We start from the raw sequence: 18,851 nt of genomic DNA, 5'->3' as shown, positions 1-18,851 counted from the left end.
CTTTAGTCACAGTCTGACATGAAAGTGGTTCGGTATTACTTCCCATAACAGTTTTATGCATTCACCTCTGAAAGCCGGCCATTTATTGTGTTCCATCTCTGTGATTTATAATATATAGCCTATTTATGAAATAATATAATCTACAGCTATTCTGTTGCAGAAAGTTAACCTTAATTCGGCGCCTGATTATACAGAAGGTATGTTTTTGTTCTCTTTGACTCACTGGACGGAAAAAGCGGTTTACAGCAAATGTTTTATGTAGTATGTATGCGCGAATTCAATTTAAAAAGGTCCTTGTGGATAACATTACCAGCCCAGACAGAAAATGTCAACCAAAATTATTTAATGTCAATTTCTATTAAAAACAATTTATGCCTATATCGACTATATTATGATTCATTTGTCCCTATAAATTGGTTTATGTGGTAGAATTTAACCTCTAAAGTTTTTCTGCATCATTGCTAAACAGATAAAAGAAGCTTGCAGTCAGGGCCGGATTATCCAATGGGCATTATGGGCACCGGCCCAGGGGCCCATGCGCGCTTGGGGCCCAAGAAAGGGGGTGACATTTTCACATAACAATGTTTTCGCTATATTCATTCTGCAGTGTGCCTCACTGACACACGCAAGTGCGCACACAAAACAGTGTTTCTAACATACGTAAGTCTGTCTCTTGATTTAGTAGGCTAACTTTTAAAAGCCCTTTAGCAGCTTTTGTTCAGGAGATGCACGAAGTGAAATATCCAGCGACCTTCCGATAAAGCTTTCATTCAGTTGGAAAATGTCGCCGGTGCTGTCCCGCAAGTGCTGTTCCCTACGCAGGGATCGTCTCAGTTAGCGGCAGGAAGAAGCAGCACATTCGATAGGGGACTCCTGAATGAAATGAATACAAAACAGCATTTCCAACAACCTGTCCAACAACCTGTTACAGGCTGTATGAAAGAATATAGTCAAAATCACATTTTTTATGGTGATTTGTTAGAAGATGTCGCGTTAAGTCAGAATTGACAATAGAAAAAGAAAATCTGTAAATGAAAACGGCTTTATTGTTGAAAACATAATCCAGAAGCTAATGTAACGGAGGCCAGCTAGTGAAGAGCTGTGCAGTGTGTAAACCTCACAGCAAATGCTAGAGACTGCAGTCTTTATCCTCCTCGTGCGCCCGTCTCCAATTCGGACAGACGCTGGTTTGAGACTCGAGCAGAGCGGGGCGAATAGAACGGGTGATACTAAATTAGAATACCCTCACGGTTGTTTTAAAAAATGTATTTCGTGGTGTTTCTTCGCCAATGATGAATTTTGATATAATGTTGATCAGGTCTACCTGCCATACTTTGGATTTTCTAATAAATGAAGGCTAAAAATTGGTAGAGTGCTTTTACATTCATTGCAAAAATTTTACCTTTCCACATATAAGATGCCGGGCTCTGTAATTTAATGTCATCTTGCTATAACATCACACAGTCAACACATCACACAGCACTGCTGGCTTTATAGCTGTCAGGAATGGCTTTTAATAAAGACAGCTGGAGTCCAGTCCTGATGTGAATCAATGAATCTATTTCACATTATACAGGAAAGGGTGTGGGAGGAGGAGTGGCTAGAGAAGACATTAGATGAACAGAAAAGTGGAGAGAGAAATGGAGAGAGTACACTAATGAAAGGAGTAAAAATAAGAATGAGGTTGTGTCCTCTGTGTGTGAGGTCCCTTCAGTAATTGTCATTTCATACCTCTGGTCATCAGGGACGTGAGCCGATATCGCCCGGCTGCCCATCAGGCATATAAAACAGCACAGGCTGGCTGTTGAAGGAGTTACTTGGCATTTTTTCAAGCTTTATTGACAGGACAGTAGAGAGGAGAATTAATAAGAGGACTGCATCGGGAAATCACATGATCTATTGTTGAGTCAAGTCTTCTTGTCAAAAACCTTCCCAGGTCCTTTTGTTCATAACCTGAAGTTTTCAACTTCAGCAAGAACCTGGTCCTACTGTACCATATGACTGATACCTATAAAGGATAGAGGACAATAAAACCCCTGGAATTACACAGATGATGTCATCAAGATTATCATATAATAGTCAGACGCCACGTTCGAGATCGCATACTATGACAGTACATACTGATTTAAATTAGGTACCTACCTATTGACCGTTAAAGGGTGAATTTGGGTAATCTGGGACTTTTTTTGCAAAGGTTTTTTCAAACCTTTATCATGTTCACACAAAAAGATTCAAAACTCCTGGCTCCTCACACACTACAAGATAATACTTACATTATCATACCTGAGAACGCGCACATAACACGATTTCACTCGAAAGCTGATGTAAACAATGTGTGAATTTGATGTGACATGGGGACACCAAGTGGTAGTATGGCATAATGTCAACTGGTTGTCATGCGGGGATGTTTTGTTTCTGGTAGCAGTTAAATAAAGTTGTGTGAGGAAGCAACAGCTTGTTTAGTGGGACAAGAACTTAAAGACGTACTAGAATGTGTCAGAAATGTTCAAGATAGAAATACCTATTCTGGCATCTAGCTAAAACAGGATTTATAGCAAGAATATGACTAAATAGAGAAGTTGACGATCACCGGAAGATGGCAGTAGTCCAACACAATAGATGCAAACTGGAGACATAGCGGATGCAACCAGCAAAGACATAGTATTTACAGTATATAGAAGCCAAGGAAAGGGTCGCCGTGTCCTATCCAGCAGCCAGTGAGCCAGCTGGCAGCCCAGCCAGTGATCCAGCTAGCAATACACCCCAGAAGGGTGATCAAGCCGGTACCCAGTCCTGTCCAGCCGGCCTTCCAACTGGTACCCAGCCCTGTCCAGCCGGCCTTCCAGCCAGTACCCAGTCGTGTCCCGCCGACAATCCAGTAGGGTTCCCAGTCCACCGCCCAGCCATCTGAAGATGCTGCCCAGCCGCTGATCGCACCATCCAACTTGGCAATTCCACAATCACTCCCTCCGAATCAGCCAGGAACCCCAGAGTCATATTTGATGAACAGCTGTCCTTCAATGATCACATTGCAAAGACAACGCGATCCTGCCGATATGCCTTATTCAACATTCGAAAGATTAGACATTATCTCACTGAGCATGCGGCACAACTCCTTGTCCAGGCCCTGGTAATCTCAAGGTTGGACTACTACAATTCCCTCCTTGCTGGTCTTCATGCAAAGGCTATCAAACCACTCCAGCTGGTTCAAAACGCAGCAGCACGCCTCATTTACCAGATGCTTTTATCCAAAGGGACTAACATAGCATTATCTTATACATTTTACATAGGTGTCTGCAGTCCCCTGGGATCAAACCCACAACTTTGCGTTGTCAACGTAATGCTCTTACCACTGAGCTACAGGAAAGCCTCGTCTTCCAACAGCCCAAAAGGCCTTGTGTGACACCCGCTTTTAATCTCTCTCCACTGGCTACCGGTTGAAGCCTGGATCAGATTCAAGTCACTGATGCTTGCATACAGGACTATCACTGGATCTGCACCAGCATACTTTCACACCCTCCTACACCCCATCAACAACCCTGCATTCAGCAAACAAGGGGCGCCTTGTATTGCCTTCTCATAAGGGCATTAAATCGCTTTCCCGCTCAAAACTCCTTCCTGGTGGAAAATTCTTCCTAACTCGGTCTGGTCAACCACATCTCATGTTTGGTATTCTTGTTGGGTTTCCGTGTCTCCCCAGTAGTGGGTCTTTGTTTTGTGCTGTTAATAAATCCTTGTATTAACCCCTTCACCGCTGCCTGAACTTAGGTTCTTCCTCCTTGCGACCATACCTGAAACGATCCTATAAACAATTACACACTGGACCTTTAAGGAGGGTACACACACTGATACTCCCTTTTTGATTCCAGTCATATGATGGCAGCAGCATTATTGTTGTCACTCAGAGCGAAAAATAGGGAGGGAGAAAGAGAAACTGGTTATTTGTGAGAAAAATATGCCATCAGTTGACAGAGGGACATGTTGAGGTGCACTATAAGAATTTCCCCCAGTGTACAACCTCCACCTACATTAATGAGCTTACCGGCACATCATCTGTATTATGCCATTATTACATGACCCTGCTCAACCCCCATAGCAGATGCACAAAGCAAAACACAGAAAGAGTTCCATCAAAGCATGCAAGCACACTATAGGCAGATCGCTTTATCATAATAAATGAAAGAGGCTTGGGGTGAGTGGGAAACACGCTGAGCAGGTCTGATAATCGTGCAGCTTTTCTCACTGGAGATTGGATGACCTCTGCGATATGCAGCGTGCACACGTGAGCGTGTGTGTGTGTGTTCATAAGCTGGATAGAGTTGCAGATGGTGCTGAAAGAATATAACTGCTCATCTGTTATTTATTGTTTAAAGAACAATGGTTCCATCTGACTGCTGCTGCAGTTTTATATAAAAACAAATAACATTCTGTGTATAGAATTACTGAGCATTCTATTGAGTGAGACGATATTGGCCAGAATCATATGAAATGCATTCTTACAGGATTAGCTGTACACCTCGATGAATAAGCTGTGTGTAAATGTAGTGCTTATAGGGCTAGTTGCCATTGGGTTCTAAATTGTCTTGTCAATTGTTATGCTATTGCAGGGTGGTTGAATGGTGTCAAAAGATATCATATTTACGCAATTGCTGGGTGGTTGCTAAGGCGTTGCTAGGATGCTCCAGGTGGTTGATTAGTTTCAAAATAGATAATCGTTATGCTATTGATAATCGTTATGGTTGCTAAGGCGTCTCAAATGAGATGACATCAAAGTCTCTATGATACTCAGTGATAATTCCTATACAGTAGCTGCTGTACCTCTGTTAAAGAGACCACAAATAAAAAATATGTTATCATAGAAGATTTTATGAGAAATGTCTTTGTGTTTAACAATGGAGTCAATGGGGCCAAATTTGTTTGGTTACCAACATTTTTCAAAATATCTTCTTTTGTGTTCTGCAGAAAAAAGAAAGTCATGCAGGTTTTATAGAGGAACTTTTTTGTTCGTTTCATTTTCTAAAGCTTAACCCTTTAGGCTCAACAGTCAAAAATAGTTGTAAATTAGTGAAGCCTCCCTAAAAATTAAAACTGATTAAATTCCTACAGTTATCATGTCTTTGGCTTGAGTCACATAACATTGGGATGCAAAAAGTGGTACCCCGAGGTCAACCATCTGCACATCTCCTTGGAGTAACTGAGGCCTTTAGATGTACTTATGGCTGTGTGAGTCAGATCGCTGGCCATCATTCACACACTGGCTCACCAAAAATGTTCTTTTGGTGAGCAAAAATGCTCACCAAAAATTTGCGAAAATGTTCTTTAAATAGGCTAAATGCTTCTTTATAATTCTAGTCTGTTAGTATAACCATCTACTAATTGCATCTGAATCCAAACTGGATTTACAAACTTATTGTGATGTTATAATACAGACAGTCAGCAAATGCAGAGCAATGCTGTTAATACTCAGCCGTACACTTACAATGAGCCTCCTTCACAAAACAAAATGTCAAATAATATCATGCCCGCCATGGCCATCCACTTGAGTGAAATAAGCGCCAATGTGAATGAAGTATTTCTCAGAACCAACATTTTGACCTTTTTGAAATCTCTACAAATACCTGTCGTGCCACCAGCAAAAGCCTAGGCGTGAAAGTGAAGTGTTCAAAGAATGAGCAATGCATTCAGTTTCAGAATTCAAGGACATTGAGGTTTTCTTTCATGAAAAATTCATTCTTGAGGACTAATCAAAATCCTTCTCTGTTCTTTGTAACATACAGAGAATCCGGGAGATAATAACAGTCCCTCTCAAGAGTTTATAGACCTGAACCTGTAGCTCATGAGACTGTCACCTTATTGATGTGCTTATTTGGCAGGAGGTTTTACATGGCCATATACAGCTTTATATGGACTCTGCACCTGCCAATTTTAGCCTTCATTCATCCGGCTCTCACAACAAAATGTAACTCATCTTGTTAAGTCGAGTCCTGGATCGACTTTCCTGTGCACAGGGTACCAAAGGAGCATGCACACAGGCACACTGCAACACTTCTCATAAAAGTCAGCTTATCTACTTGCTCATGGAAGCAGTTCTGAAACGTTGCACAGATGAGCGGCACTCAACCTGAAATCTCTTGTAATGAGTTTTGAAGAAAAGAAAGTACATGTTGTTCACCTTCAACGGCAGAACTTGTGTTTTCCGACAGAAGACCCTATGGTTGATGGAGAACCACAGTCAAACACCAGCTGGGCCGAGAAACGCGCAGCTTGCCTCGCTGCTTCAAAGATCTTTCTTAATGTGGATTAATAGAATAAGGGAGCGGGAAACAACAAAAAACGTTTAGCAATTGTCTAATGACCCCTAAGGCAGACTCGCTTAAATAGAAAGAGTATGTATTCGATTTCATGCTATTGTTTTCCCAAAGGGTATAGAGTGGTGGTATCTCTTACAGAGCGCCCAGAAGCCGCACATGAATGATGGCTATATAATTGATACAGGCACTGGAAGTAACTTAAGGATTTATTTAAGCTACAGAGATGTTAAGTGAGGTGTGGAACATTTCAAAGACCATTTTCAGATTTTCTGAATTGACAATTTTTTTACTAAGTTTTGTGATAAGGTAAAATTATCATTTTTTGTTTCAGTGAACAATATTCCTCCAAAATTTAGAAATAAAAGTATTGTTTCTATTTGCATAAAAGGAAAACGGGAAAAACAGGTCAAAATAACAGGAAATATGGTGTGTATTTTTTAATACCTCATATACCGCAAAGAAAATAAGTTTATATTCACTTTTAAGCAATACAACAGTTATATTTGTCCATTTATTTTGGATTTTCTGATGTGATAACGGTCATGCTTGTTGTTTTGGGTTTTGATTGTTTTGGTCTGGTTCTCTCCCCTGGATCCCCGTTAGGCTACTCACTAGGCTGATTGGCTCATCACCCACACCTGGTTTTTGTTTCCCCTTGCCTGTTTCTTTCATTCCCTGCGGCCATGTATTGTTTGTTCACTTGTGTCTGGATTACAAGGGTTGTGTGGTGTGTGTCTCTAAATTTTGTTTTCCCCAGAACACAGAGACAAGAACTTAATACGGACAGTAGACCAGACCGGACCGGACTAAGGAATATATACACAGATTGTTTTTTGCCTGCTGAGCTGTGTTCAGGAGTTCCCTGTCACTTTTTGTTTGCGTGGTTTGCTGTGTGTTTAATAAACTCTATTTTTGATTCTCTCCTGCATCTGAGTCCTATATATTCTGTGACAATAACTGTGATAAAAAGCAAGGTTTTCATGTGTTTTGTCATGCTGTCAGTCTTTCACATTGCTGTTGGATGACTTAATGTCACTCCTGAGGTTGATGTTGTTGCAATTCAACTGACACTGGAATGGCTACAATACATCTAGAAATGCTGATTAAATGAACATTTGGAATGGTCTCTTAATCTTTTTCCACGCCTCTATGATCAGCAATATCCTTTTGAAGTTTTTGGTGCATTTCTTCTTATTCTTCTTTTTGTAGTTATGCCTTTTTCCTTTTGTTATATTTTTTCTAATGACAATAATACAGTGTCATAACACTCTTGCAGTTTATCTTGACATGCAAAATGTGAACCACGGTTATCCCGGTTTAACTTCCATGTTTTATAACACCATTACAACAACATAAAGACAGAACAGCTGTATAATCTCTCAGCTGTACAAACACAGATTAAAATCTTTCATATCCTGCACACCTTGCTTGCAAAACCCACACACACAAAGCAATTGTTACTGACAAGGGTTAAAAAAAATATAGCGATAATTAGGTTTTGATTCCGCAATAAAATCCCCAAGAAACCTCATATTTAACAAGTCTGAAAAACTAGTGATGTTTAACAAATCAATTAATTCTTGTCTCAGACCTCCACCTGCTTCAAGTTACTTGGGAATTGGTTTCTCGGCTCCTGTTGGCAAATTCGGCGTAGTGTCCTGCCAACCCGTCTAGCAATGCCTGACTGTTCAGCCGGAAGACACAAACACATAAATCACATCGCAGGGCTGTGGAGCTTCACACTGTTGGCCGTTTCTGAGATCTACTGTATCTCTCCGAACTGGGCCTGAGGGGTATTAGTCACAATCGGGGCATTAGTCACAATCGGGGCAGAGAAACAGACATGATATCCGAGCAAAGCAACACAATGTCAGCAGCCATGTTGCTAGGTGCTTGCGTTATGCTAATTTCCTGTCTTGAAGGATGCACACGACTGCACGAGAACCTGTATTATGGAAACATAATCAGGGTGCAACTCATGTTTATATTTTTCCCTTGGGATGCAATGTAATAGAGTGTGGAGAAGATGCGTTTATTCTTTCCCAGAGGTACCTGTTGAGTCCGTCTGCAGATGAAAATCCATCCGACTGGGATTTGGGCATCAGCTCTCAGTGTTCTAGCTCGAGGAACACAAATAGCTTCACATACAGAGGCTGATCTTATTAGCAAATGAGGTGAACAAGGTTGTTAGAAAACTGATGTTTTCAAAGACAGCTTCAATATTGCCAATATGGGAACCTGCATCACGTCGTCCAGCACCAATACAGGCAAAATAAACATGTAATTTTTAGAGCAAAACATTAGCTATGTGAAAAAACCTGGCATGGTGATTAGCAGCCCAGTCTGAAGTGGATGCAATGAAAACCTGTATATTACACAGCATGTTATACTAAACTATGCTACTACAATAGCATGTGTGAAAAAGAGAACACCTGAGAGAAATTTATGTAATAAAAAGGAAAAAGATAATAATAATAATATAGAAAAGTTCATATGGAAAAATATGTAAAGAAAGGATGAAGAAATGCACTAGTGGTGTTAAACATGTTTAAAATCTGTGCAAAATCTTAAAGGGATAGTTCACCCAAAGATTCTGCCATGAATTACTCCGCTTCAAGTTGTTTCTAACCCTACCATAGTAGCATAAATTTGGTATTTTTTTGTTCTGTTGAATACAAATCAATACTATGTCAAATGTGCCTCAGAAATCTCAGTTGCTAACATTTTTCTAAATATTTTTGTCTGTGTTTAACATAACAAACAAATTTATACAGGTATGGAACAACTTGAGGTTGAGTTACTCATGGCAGAATTAATTTTTTTGACGAGCAATCCCTTTAAATGTCATTCAGAATCCTCACATGTGTCACTTAATTGCAAAAAAATTGATATTTGAGCAGACAATGGCGTAAAACCACCACGACTGATCGTAGAATGGCCATTTCTGTACTCCCAGCCTGTAGTCACTTGTCTAAACCTGTGAATTCTGGAAACCTGTTTCCTCCTGGACTTACGCCACTTAACAACTGTTAGACATACAAATCACATCTGTCCTTCTGAAAGACGCCTGTTCCGATTGTCAGATTGTGCCAGACCACGGACATGTTCCCTCCATTACAAGCATTTCAGAATCTGCTAATGAGCAAAGCAAAACCACACAATGCAGGCCATATGCATCAGAGTACCAGCTGTACTATCTCTGTGGATTCAGCAAAGTCATTTCAGGGTTTTTGTGCATGTTCGTCCAATTCAATTCCGCTTATTTCGATTTAATTCCAAAGCAGAACAAACTACTGTATGTTTTACTCTGGTTTAATTCAATATGAGAGGAAGATTGGGTACCCTAAAATAAAATTACATATTGTATATAGTGCATACAATTTATAAACACTTCCTAAGTCCATTGTCATAAAATAATAACGGGATAGTTCCCCCAAAAATTAACACTCTGAAAAATCCAGAAAAATGATTTACTCAACCTCATGTCATTTCAAACATGTATGACTCTGCAAAACTCAAAAGAAGATATTTTGAAGAATGGTGAAACCGAATAGTGCCTGCACCCGTTCACTTCGATTGTACGGACACAAAACCAATGCAAGTCAAAGGGTGTTTGTTAAAACAAAATTGTGTTCTGCGATCTTGTCTTGTTCTTGTGAACCGAATCTTTTGTCTCGTCTCATCTCGTGGGATAAGTGCATCGTCACACCCCTAGTGTCTATACATCCAGCCATCAAATGCTAAGTGCCGCTCCATTTTGCATCTCTGAGAGATTCCAAACCCCTCCCCTCTCTGCCGGAAAAAGCTTGAAGAATCACAAACATATATAAGTCGTATGTATGTTTATTATAAAAAATTGAAATAAAAAATGTAGGGAAAATCACTGAATTGTGAACAATTTACTCCCATTCCGTGAATAAAATCTAATCAGGTTAACCATAAAAACGTAACTGTAGTCTTATTACGAGTATTTTAAAATGTAGTTTACTCTAATTACAAGTACTTGATTTTTGGAATATGATTACATAATCCAGATTACACGTAATCCGTTACTATCCAGCTCTGCCAATGGCCAGGGATTTTCAGCCCTCCCCTCCAGGCCCAACTAACAACAAACCAAACAAAAAGGAAAGGGCAAAATAAAGCCCCGCCCTACATTATTTCTAATTTATTTCGGAAGCCGTTTTACTTGGATATACGTCCCGGTACGAAAAAGAAGTCAATCACAACTTCCGTTTCATGGTGACTTGAATATTTTTGTAGAAGTTAGTGGTAATATTTTCTCATTTCAGGATCGGCTGATAATTCTCCAATAGACTAAATCCATTCTGATTATGCTTCGGAAAACATTATATTGTGTAAAGTGTTATTTCATTCAAGAAATTACATATTTAAATCTACAATCTATATATAATTTTTTGTATGAACAAAAATCTGTTCACACACATAAGTACATAATTTTTTTTATGTTCTAATAAGGGCATTAAATCGCTTTACCGCTCATTCTCCTTCACAACTCCTTCCTGGTGGAACACTCTTCCTAACGCGGTCCGGTCAACCACATCTCTCACAACCTTCAAACAACTACTTAAAACACACCTCTTCTGGGAATACTTGAGAGACAAATGAAAAAAAGGTACACTAACACTCTCTTTCTCTCAACCGGTAGTGGTCTAGCTTTTGTTGAAACTAGTAACTTTGTATTAGCACCTAATGTACTCTTTTATGACATATCGCTTATTGCTCCCCGAACTCTTTGTAAGTCGTTTTGGATAAAACAAAAAGCGTCTGCTAAATGACTAAATGTAAATGTTCTCCTTATCTTCGTCCTATTTGCAATAGTAAGCTTATAATAATGATTTCTAAATTAAGCTATCATCTATCATTTCATGGAAAATTACCTGCAATTTTCCCAAACAGATGCAAAAGTTACGGACTGCAGCTTTAACTAGCATTATAAGCATATCTACCATATGTTGCATGTTGAAATGGACCATATGTTGAGCATTGAAATTGGAGATTCAGGACACTAGTAGAATGCAAAGCCTCTCTACTTTCACAGAGATATCAGGTCTCAATTTCTGTGATTTTCTTCATGCCTGAGAGTAAAAGGATTTTGTGGAAGTTTCCATTAATGGAAACAGAATGTAGTGCAGCTTATTCCCATTTTTAACACTACACACTGAAATGTGCCAGACTCAGAGGACACCCTCCATCTAACAACGTAATTATTCTCTCCACACCTTAATTGCCCAGGGCACATCGGTATTCAGGTCAAGGAGAACTGAACTCTCACTTTGTAGGTCTCCGATGATGAAGAAACAGGCCTTAAGGCGGGCAAATATTGCCTGACCTCCAAAGTGCTGATCCTTATGGATGTCCAGACATCGCCCTGACATGCAAACCTCAGCATGTCACCATGACATTACAGCAAGACGAGTAACTCTTCATATCAAACCCGAGGTGAGATTTGGATACAAACTGTGCAAACTCATGCGTGACAAGCCACATGTTACAGTCCAATGAAATCTGAATGATGGTTTACACTACAGTTGTGTAGCATATAGTCTGTGCCTTTTTAAGCTTGAAGTCGCAATATATTTCCTTTAAAATGTACAGTTCTATACGGCAAAGCTGTCATGACATTCCCAAATAAGGATGAACAATTCCACCTATCTTTTAGTGGGAGGGCTTGGGAAACTGTGTTAAGAGTTGGGAACAAGGAAACAGAAAATGTCTCAAAAATATGCTATTTGAGACATGATGGAGCCCACTGTCCCATTTCCTGTTGTGATGAGGCCCAGACTAAAAATACACATCCCCTTTCGTCAGAACACAAATTGCCCCCTCAGCACGAATTTCTCCTTCAACCGCTATCATGTAGCACAGCACAGTCTCAGAACAGGAAGTGAGCTCCCACAATCCCCATGCCCGGGATCAAACGTGCTACATTGTTGGTTTGCTTTGATCCTTTAATGGGTAATGTGTGTAAACTGTGTTGACCTTACATGTTCTCTTGACATGACTGAAATGTTGTTGCTCTGTTGTGTCAGACCAAAGGGAGTATAAAGACTAATTGAGTGTGCTGACCTTCAACAGTTGCTCTCATGCATTATACTATTCATATATCCTTTGAGATGACTTATAAAACCGCTAGAATATTAATGGTATAAGAGGGTATGTGGTGCACACTAAATGGGCAACAGGTATGCAAAGTAACCATGGCCAAATTTCATTTGATGCATTTCATTTAATTAAAATATTTGCTTAAAACTGCACTTCTCTTACATACTGTTACTATCCTTATAAAAGTAGTTCAAAACTGACATTACGTGTAAAATAGTACCAAACAGTTTAATTTAAAAAAGCACGTTTTTATGATTACCATTGTGAATTGGGATAAGAAGGAGAGTTTTGAACATTGCCTGTGAAATACCAGATTTTTGTTTGTTTTTTTACCTTAAACAAGTTACATTTTGCAGCTTTGATTAGTTTTTCGGGGAGAAAAATACTATACAAAAATATGATTATAGGCCCATTTATAAGTATTCATTATTTATTTGATATTTTTTGTATTTTTTTATAATAAATTGTATGGCATACAAGTGCTGCTGTTCATGCTAATACACCAAAACTAAAGAATTTCAAAACCAATAAAAAAAGAGATATGTTCAAACATATATTGTTTTTTACATTCTGTATAATAAATGTACAATATACAGTATGTAAAAGAACATGTTTAAACAATGAAATAAGAGAACCTTGGGGCAGTTTCTCGGACGGGGATTAGCTTAAACCAGGAGGTTTTCAAAGAATCTACATTTTGAGTTTATTTTTCTGTTTTTGTTGCAGAATATTTGGAGTAAACAAAGCTGCAAGTGATACTGTCAGTCTTATCAATATATAACGTAAATAATGTTTTAATGTCGCTAAAGTCCACAAAAACGTTTTTCCAACGTTTTTAAGCGTCTCATCAGTCGAACGCAGAAAACAACAACACATTGAACAGGCAGTACATCTATTACTCACAGACAGTTTTCAGTACCCATCAAATTAAATCAATACATCCGTAAAGGTGTCATGGGTATGCAGATAGACTTCTTCCCTTTCATAAGTAAACTCCTGCAAAGGGGATGTTATATTTTCTCTACCTCTTCTATCTTTTTCTGCAGTTAAATCATTCCTAAATACCCAACATCCCTAGTATAAAGTTGAAGAGGTCCTCCTCATGCCCCAGTGCCAATGAAAGGTCTTGGATGACGTGGAAGGGAAGAAACTGACTCACAAGTGCCCAGTGCTTGTTGAAACCAAGCCAGACCTGAACAGCAGTCTCTGTAAATCCAATTATCACTACAGTATCTTACAGTACCACAGTGAAAAGACCCATTGCGGGATACCAGGCCAGCTGATCAACAAGAACATCAGGCTGGACAAACAGAAGCACTGTGGGTCAACGTGACTTTGATGAGACGGCCGGAAGCTTACTTAACTTCTCAGGCCCCTTCATTTCCTGGTGATGCAAGGCTCTGCAAGGGAAGGAAGCGGCAAACCATGCAAAGTGGGTCACTTGTGCATTTTCACATGAAGCATAATTCTAGACGGACATTACATTGCTCTTAAGTTTTTCTGCAGCCAGCGAGCTTTTAAACGGCGTGACACTTATTGCATTTACTCACAGACAGACGACCAAGCAAGAAACACTTGAAAACGCACAAAACCACACAAGCGTCACACTTATTCGCTAAAAAAACACATTTGGCTCTGAGCGTGCTCCTTAGAAATAACCGCAGCACGGCTGCTGGGAGTAATTGGCTGCTCCTTCAGCAGACTAATGGAAGGTGAAGCTCAAGGCTGGGTCTGGGCATTCTATGGAAAAAGGAAGCAAAAGCTTCTCAGTGGGGAGGCAGAAGCCACATCCTGCTTCGAAAAGGTTCTCAAGATCACAATCGCATCCCACGGTGCAGCCGCAATTGGGCTGAGTGGAACACAGCGGTCAGGTGAAAGGGAGGCACGCAGGGCTCGGTATCCTAAGCAGGTGTTCAAACAGGATTTATAATGCAGAATCGGAAATTTGTAATTGTAATAAAGACCTTAAGATGCAAAACCACAAGAACAGTCTTCTTGGTGCATCGAAGATAATCCCATTTATATAAACTTGTAAATAGGGATGTAATGATTCACTCAGCTCACGATACAGTTCATGATATTGATCTCACGATACAATTTTTCATGATTTTTTTACAAAATGAGTTGAGACAAATTAGAAATGAACAACTGCCATTTTATTATTTCTTAAATGCTGCACATTTCTTTGTGAAATAAAAATATCAAAACTAAATTGCAATTTTAAAACAAATTCCAGAACAAATAATACATGAATAATACAAAAGTCTTTTGTAACCATCTAAGACTTTGTGCTTTTCCTAACTTGGATTTTTTTCATTTAAAGATCAGGTATCACATGCAGTTTCTGTTAATCTCATATTAATCTTGAGTTCCTATACAGTAGTATTGCATACGTCGTATCTTCGAAGAGTGTTTAGTTTGATCACATTTATAAAAGGTAGATACAGCGGTACGATTTTTTCCGGAAAACACGAGCTGCTGGAGGCAGGCAGTGGGACGGAACTACAGCACGAGCACACAATTATGCACTTCCGCGTTGATTCCCAACAAAACACAGACGGATGACTTAGTTTCACTTACCGCTGTTTTTTAACAAGTTGACCATGTTAAGCATGAGAAGCCACCACGTTCAACAGTGTAAAGAATGCATGACATAGCACGTTACCTTAACTTTAACTAATACAGTGGTTCTTAACCTTGATGGAGGTACTGAACCCCACAAGTTTCATGTGTGCATTCACCGAACCCTTCTTAATTGGAAAAATAAAATAAGATTTTTTTCAAATTAAAAACATAAGTATATATTTTACTGGTGCACAAAATGAACCGTGCATCAACATCACTACGTTTTAAAGAACAAAACCATAAAAACAATTTCCATCTCCATGCAGTTTAAGGAAATGTTCTCTTAGTTTTGCCGGTGCTAGACTAGAATTGCTCAATTTGGCATTGCAAATCATGCAGTTAGGACGCTGACTCCCATCCCGTTCCGTTATACACGTGAATTCATATTGTACATATTCGTCCGACCAAATTCTTTTTTTGCTCGACATAGTTAGTATGAAAGGATTAAAATATTAAGAAAGAAATCACACGACATACCACAAGTCGACTACTGGGTGCACCAAATTACCTGCAGCACAGATAGGCCAAGCGACGTTGCATGATCACCTGCCGCCAATGATGGCCAATCGGGGTGTGTCATCACGAATCATATGAGTCGGGTTTGTGTCTTGACCTCCACCGAACCCCTGAGACTGACTCACCGAACCCCTGGGGTTCGATCGAACCCAGGTTAAGAACCACTGAACTAATATCAGCATATCCACATGTACCAAAGTTTGTAGTAAACACAGCGGCCCCTGCAGTTTAAAACCTGAATTGCGATTAATTTAACATCTAAACCGATTAGTCACATATTAATAATTAACAGTGAATCGTTACAACCCTACTTAAAAAAGTATTATTCTAGTCCTCTACATTTAGCCTATATCTTAATGAAGACAATTACACTTGCTCTCTATCAACTTCCATTACCGTCAGACGCCATGACTTATATTAACAATGTCCATTAACTCTCAGATTGTTAAAGTGAATTTTGTGGACGCGTTTTCCCGCATTAATGTGCCATAAAGTTACTTTTTATGAGCAGAAAACCGCTGGTTTCTGCATATAGAGAACATTCAATCCCTTGTTGAAGAAGAGAATAAGATACATATTATATTCAACCTTTCACCAGTGGTGATGAGGATCATGTGCTTCTGGCTAGTAAAGAAAACAGTATATTGAGGATTAATGAGACAGCTAATGAGCCCACGAGATTTCACAAAGAAATCAAAGAAAAAGCCCCGAAGGGGGAATCTTGCCTTAAAGAGGTGATGCATCATGTGTCTGAAGTACTGATCCTATGGTGCTGTTAATGGCATTCAGAAACCAGTAAGCCCTTAAGTCAATGTCATCTTCTATTTTCTCAGCCTTCACTTACTGTAGGTGCAGGGTAACATACACGTAATAAAACATGAAACAAAGAACAAACAACCTGATTCATAATTTTGGGGGGGGAATCAGACAGCACATCCCCCTTCATCCCACATCTGTTACATGAGCATGCAAAAATGTATCACATACTTACCCCACGAAAATCTAAAGTGTGAAACAAACACTGACCCCACCCTTGACCTGATGTCACAACCCTTCCACCGCCATTAATGTGTTTCTCTGTCTGAATGAAGCCGCCCTGAAGGGATTCGGTCGAACCCACGGCCTGATTACAAACAGTTACTAGCAAACCCGCCTCTGTTTCCACTCCTATCTTCTTACATAACTGGAGGCTCCAGCAACATCAATGGCATGGAAGAACCCCATTGATATGCGTGATTCATTCAGGTGTGTCACTTGTGTAAGATTTATGAAAGAAAACAGATGGAATTAAATGCATGAAAATCACTTGCTGTAAACAACAGGTAACAAAAGCTATGTTTGTCCCATCAGACAGCAACCGCTTAAAACAATATGTATAGGCCTATACCCTAAAAGGTGCTTTACTATGCCACAGAAGGCCAATTTTTGGGTCCATAAAGCAATCTTAACACTCAAAGAACCTTTCTGCTTCACAAAAGCCTTTTTCGTAAAGTTTATTTTGATTGTAAACAAGTAAGAAAGAAATGGTTCTTGAAATCCTTGTACGACACCTAGGGAGATTAAAATGCACAAAAATATATAAAACATCTGGTGTGATTCTAAATGAAGGGATAACTAATTCAAGCATATATTATTTATGAAAAGCATCATCATCAGAATCCTCCAATATATGTTTAAACTTTACCCATTATATGTTATTCTTATTCCGCAGCCAAATGTTTCTTTCAGCTTTTAATCGAATTGATTCAATGAATTGTCGACTAACTTAATGAGTATTGACTCTTAATTATTGATGATTTAACTTTCAAAGGGTACACACGTCGCTTTCAATAAGATGTTGCTCACACCGTGATCCAAGTGATGTGGACCAACAGCGGTCTGCTGCAACGTCACGCGCGTTCATCGCCAATTCACATGAAATACTCAAGAGCCGCATCAAATATATCTGCCCTATACACTTTAAACCAGAACGCAAGCGCTTATCCAGTAGCACAGACGGCGTTGCCCGTGTGGGATCCGCGTCCCGCTTCCTCGATCTCTTTCTCACTGGTACCGTAACTCAAACGCTCGACCGTGTGAACAATAGCATCGCCCGACGTCCAAACAGAATAACTGGAAGCGCGCACATCCGTCAAGCGCGACCCCTGTGACCCATCCGAACATTCCACACGTTCGTCATAACGGCAAAAGTCCATCAATTCATTCACGAACTACTGTACCATTAACAACAACGCTGCACAATGACCCAAATCCTATAACGCGAACTGTCAACCTATATGAAAGCGCTACCGTGCCGTTTTAAAATACACGTCTTACGTGCTTCTAAGTGAATAACATTCGTGGCTTTTAGGCTGGATTTTATTATTTTTACGCTATCCACATATCCCTCAGATATACGTACAGCGAGGGGTTAGGGTGGGATGTTGTCTTGCACTAGTGCGGGCAGAGAGAAGAGTCAACGTTCCGTCATTAAGAATTAAAAATATTAATATTTAAAGTGAGCCGCGCGCGCTGAATGCTGATAATATCTGACTTACCGTATCCAAGAAACGCCGAGTTTCCCCTCAATGTGTTGAATTGTTGCGAAAGGAGAGCAGGATAGCGGATTCTCTTACGGTCCGGCGATGTGACTACTGCTGCCGCTCGCTGCACACCATGTTACCGTAGGATGCCCCGCGAGAACACGAACCGCGGCGGCGCGCTACTGGAGGAGGAGGCTGCGCGTCTACAGAACTGCGCCGGAGGAGCGCATTTAAAGCGAGGGAGGGTGTTGGCAGGATTACGTGGTGCCGTTTTAATAAGATGTCACTACGCCGAGTGGGATCGCTACAACGGTGTCAGGTGCCAGTGCCCTTAACGCTTTCTTTCAGACGAGCAGCACCTAGAAAAAACGGGGAGACATGAGCCATTAATAATAACCGAGACTATACAGGCTACAGAATTATTCATGGTCAGTGGTGGCCATGGACGCAGTTACATCTTAATGGAAAGTAAGTTATACGAGAGCAAATATTCAGGATCCAATGTAATGATTGAAGAATGATACCCATCTTGGTTATAGGGTTTGGGTCTCTCCCTAAGTGTCTATGGTGGTCAGTGGTGGTTAACCCGAACCCCCTAACCATAATAATTCATAGTTTTATGATTTACATATGATTACACGTTGATTCTAAATAAACCGTTCTGTAGGCTTCGCTGTAAATGGAAACAAAATGTACAAATCTATCCAAAGGGGCTTTATAAAAGTCAACTGTAATCACTGTAGTTTGCATT

General features: G+C 39.9%; 1 protein-coding gene across 1 annotated transcript in view; it reads right to left on the bottom strand.

Annotated features, from left to right (window-relative positions):
* The window catches only part of hpca (hippocalcin), a 34,176-nt gene extending 15,858 nt beyond the window's left edge, over positions 1-18,318 (bottom strand). Inside the window, exon 1 of the mRNA XM_079484868.1 lies at positions 18,116-18,318. The gene's annotated coding sequence lies outside the window, so the exon portion shown is untranslated. The remainder of the gene's footprint in view (positions 1-18,115) is intronic.
* Positions 18,319-18,851: the final 533 nt, after the last annotated feature.

The sequence above is a fragment of the Barbatula barbatula genome (genome assembly GCF_947034865.1).
Source record: "Barbatula barbatula genome assembly, chromosome: 21".
NCBI classification, from domain to species: Eukaryota; Metazoa; Chordata; class Actinopteri; order Cypriniformes; family Nemacheilidae; genus Barbatula; species Barbatula barbatula.
Note: the sequence above shows the minus strand (reverse complement) of the source record. Positions and strands in the feature narration are given on the sequence as shown.